The following is a 4,353-nucleotide window of genomic DNA, read 5'->3' on the forward strand; positions in this document are numbered from 1 at the left end:
AAATATGAACTGAATATCATCGGTTTGGCTGAAACAAGAAGAAATGAATATGATATCAGGTATATGATATCAGATATCATATACTTGGATTTCACAAAAGGGTGTAAAAAACAACATTTTGGAATTCAAAAGTACATCACTAAGGATGTCAAGACTACTACTTTCTAAGAGGTACAAGCTAAAGGTTATAATGATTTATGCACCAAAATCGAGCCATGATGATCAAGAGGTTGAAGAAATGTACACCGAAATTGAGAGACTTCTAGATGAGCAGAAAACCACTACAGTATCATTATGGGGTACTCCCATGCTAAGGTTGGAAAGAGACAAAACAGCACAGAAAGGGGAACTATAGGAAATTTTGGAAGTGGTGAAAGAAATTAAAAAAGTGAAAGACTTGTGGAATTTGCAGAATCTCGAGGAATGTCAGTAATGAACACTTTTTCAAGAAGTGTTCATTACTGACAAAAATGGTGAACAGAAAGTGGACCGCGGCCCATTGATGCTTGAGGTGAGTGAAGGCTCTCCCCTGAATGGTAAGTGGCAACAGAAGGGCGACAGCAACGCAACTCACTGGTAATTGGAATGCTGGTGACGGGAGTAATGTATCACAACAATGGCGCCTACAATGGGCACACGAGCATAGAAACTGGACCTTTAGTGATTGGAAGAAGGTCGTCTGGTCCAATGATTCACATTTCCTGTTGCACCGTGTGGAGGGGCAGGTACATCTGCGTCGTTTACCTGGGGAAGTGATGGCACCTGGATGCACTGTGGAACGAAAACAAGCCAGTGGCGGTGGCATCATGCTTTGCGCAATGTTCTGCTGGGATACCCTGGGTCCAGTCATCCATGTGCCAGGCACTCTGACATCTACCACCTACCTAAACATCATTGCTGACCAGGTACAAAATTTGACAAATTTGATTGGATATTATGATGTGGTTACAAAGAAACTGGATGCAAAAAATAATCCTGATATCATATATATGTACAAATCGGAGGTGAATGGTATTAAGGGCAAGTTGCTACAATGCATAAAAGGATGGTTGAGTGGGAGAATACACAGGGCGGTAATCAATGGGTGCTGCTCTTCGTGGATTACTGTTATTAGTGGAGTCCTACAGAGTTCGGTGCTGGGTCCACTGTTGTTTTGTATATTTATCAATGATATTGATGAAGGAATATCAGGCTTAATGTCGAAGTTTGCAGATGATACAAAGGTTTGCAGGGGTTGTTAATAACAGTAATGGCAGTGTGCTACTGCAACAGGATCTAGAAAATTTGGGCAGATCGGCTGAGAAGTGGCAACTGAAGTTTAACGTTGACAAATGCAAAGTACTGCACGTGGGTAGAAGTAACCCCAGAGAAACGTACCAACTATGTGGTACTACACTTAAGGTGGTAGAAAATGAAAAAGACCTGGGAGTAATTGTGCAGTCAGATATGAAGTTTTCCTGAACAATGCAGACAAGCTGCCAGGGCAGGTCATGGGGTTTTGCCAATGATATACAGGAATTCTGCTGGCAGGGAAAAGGTGATTGTCCCTCTGTATAAGGCAATGGTCAGGCCATGCCTTGAGTACTGCATACAGGTCTGGAGGCCTCATTTTCGGAAGGATGTAGATTTGCTTGAGTGTGTACAGAGAAGGTCAACAAGACTGGTGAGGGGTATGAAGGGATCCTCTTACCAAGAGAGGCTTAAGTTCTGCAAATTGCAGTGGCTGGAGACTAGGCACCTGCGAGGCGATCTGATTGAGGTGTATAAGGTCTTGAATGGGTTGAGCACGCTGAATTCTGATGGGATTCTTCCACTTGTTCATATTACGAACCTAAGGGGGCATAAATTCAAATTGAGGAAAGAGAGATGTAGAATAGATGTGTGGAAATTTGCCTTTAGCCAGCGGGTGGTTAATTGCTCGAACAAACTTCCTTCTGTCATTGTGGAAGTTGATAGGTTAAATAAATTTGAGGAACTGGACAAACATTTAGAGGGAATTGTTTTGTAAATGTTTTTTTTTTTTTTTTTGTTTGGCTGATGCTGCATAAGCTCATACACTTGCTTTCTTGCATCACATGCCACTACTACTACACCCTTTCATGGCAACAGTCTTCTCCTCTGGCGGTGCCGTCTTTCAGCAGTCTCAAACAATCTGGGCGCCATGCCACGCCGCCCAGATTGTTTGAGACTGACTCGTGGAACATGAGGAAGACTTCCAGGTATTGCCCTAGCCTCCAAATTCCCCAGACATCAATCCCATCAAGCATGTGGGTTGTGTTAGAACAGCAACTCCGATCTGCGACATATCAACCATGGATCTTACAGGAGTTAAAGGATCTGCTGGTTACGTGTTGGTAACCAGCAGATCCTTTAGAAATTTTGTAGCCGGGTACAAGCTATTTTAGCTGCACATGGAGGATCAACATCATATTAGGTAGGTGGTCATAATGTTTTGGCTCATCAGTGTATATCATAATGTTCTGACATATTTATGAAGAATTTAGAAAAAAATAAAAAAGAGTAATAACTACATCAAATGAAATGTAATTAAAAGCTATGAAACTTTACTCAGTATATAATTATGTTCTTGTTGATATTCCGGCACAACCACCAGGTCAGCGGAGTTTACAATAAATCATTCAATACAAACGTTAATCGTATTTAGCAGTCATGGGCTTCAACCCTGGTCCACTCAAGAGCATGTACTGCTGCACTCGTGCTCCTGACCACTCGGCTACAGCAGGCCTGTTGTTCCTATGAGAGCAGGCTACCTGCAACCTTGGCACATGGAGCAAGTGAACCCCCTCCCCCCCCAAAACCTGGTTTGCCTGTTAACTGAAAGTCAAATATTCATCTTCAAGGTTTCGGGCTTATGTTCAGCATACAGACAAATGCTGTCAGCATTAGCAGTGGCAAATGTGCAAGGAAGCAAGCTTATACAGCATAAGCCAAAAGAAAAAAAACCTCCCATCTCACCTATTCATTCCCTGCAATAGTTTCTTTGGTCTTCCTTGAATTTATTTAGGCTATCAAATTTCCGCAATGACACACAGAAGACTGTTCGGTAATCACCCACCCACTGGCTAAAGACAAACATCCACACATCAATTCTGCAACAGTCCTTCCTCAATTTGAATTTGTAACCTCTAAAGTGTGTGGTATGACCTGAGCAAGAGGAAGAATTCCATCAGCATTGAGCTTGCTCAATCCATTCAAAGCTTTAAACACGTCAATTAGATCACCTTGCAGGTGCCTGGTCTCCAAATGTTGCAATTTGCAGAACTGAAGCCTTTCTTGGTAAGAGCACCCCTTTGTTCACTTCACCAATCTCGCTGTCCTTCTCGGTACTCAATCCAGCAAGTCCACATCCTTCCTAAAATGAGGCCCCCAGATCTGTATGCAGTACTCAAGATGTGGCCTGACCATTGCCTTATAAAATGGCATAATCACCTCCTTATCCCTGCTACCAAAATTCCTGTACATCATTGACAAAACCCCATGAGCTGTGCTGACAGCCTATCTGCATTGCTCTGAGAACTTTGTTTAAATGAAAACTTTACTGAAGTAAGGCTTCCATTTAAACAAATATAAATCGTCAATTATACCTTTAACCATGTAAATATGGTGAAAACCTATAAACATTAAGTTCAAAAACAAGTGCTACTAATGGTTATCACTCTAGTTACTAGTGATACAACACTCGATATATTCGTAGATTCTAAAAAAATGTGGGGGGGATGAAAGCAGTACACAAACATGCGACAAGTACAGTGCATTCGTTTCAAGAATGTAAAGATAACATGAAATTTGTACCTTCACAGAATTTTCCATTCACAGCAAACAAAAAAAAAAAAAAAAAAACGGGTGAGAAAGCTGATTGTATAACGGCTGTTTTAACGAAATTATAAAATGAATAAAAACAACGAAAAGGAAAGTCCAAAGTTTCACATGTAACTCAGGTCACTAAATACTAAATTTCACCTTCACACAAAAATGAATAACAAATATCATGCTTCGGAACGCGTTGAAACATTTACACGTAACACGAAAAGTTGCCTACTCCTTCATGTAATTCCCGATCCAAGATTTCACCAGAAATCCCTCATTTCTTCATGATTTTCGTTTCATAATTTTCATTTCATGATTTATTCGCCGGACCCACAGATTAGATAGGGATTTTACTAAATCCAGATTTATCTATACTCAGTGGTCAAAAATTTATAAATCTTTTGCAGCTGGCGTCAAGAGATAATTAAACATATGGCATGCAAATATCACAAATTACTTGATATTCCTGACAGATTCCTTTGAAAACTTCGCAGACTGTAGTTTATTTGTGGAATTTATTAACAT

At 40.7% G+C, this 4,353-nt stretch overlaps 1 protein-coding gene across 2 annotated transcripts in view; it reads right to left on the reverse strand.

Annotated features, from left to right (window-relative positions):
* Nucleotides 1–3,311, reverse strand: part of Zw10 (Zeste-white 10 kinetochore protein) — a 123,287-nt gene extending 119,976 nt beyond the window's left edge. For both annotated transcript variants that reach the window (XM_090368864.1, XM_090368863.1), the window contains exon 1: nucleotides 2,977–3,311. The gene's annotated coding sequence lies outside the window, so the exon portion shown is untranslated. The remainder of the gene's footprint in view (nucleotides 1–2,976) is intronic.
* Between the last annotated feature and the right edge of the window lie 1,042 nt (nucleotides 3,312–4,353).

This window comes from Mastigoproctus giganteus, chromosome 2 (assembly GCF_048544385.1).
Source record: "Mastigoproctus giganteus isolate SK-2022 chromosome 2, ASM4854438v1, whole genome shotgun sequence".
Taxonomy (NCBI): Eukaryota; Metazoa; Arthropoda; class Arachnida; order Uropygi; family Thelyphonidae; genus Mastigoproctus; species Mastigoproctus giganteus.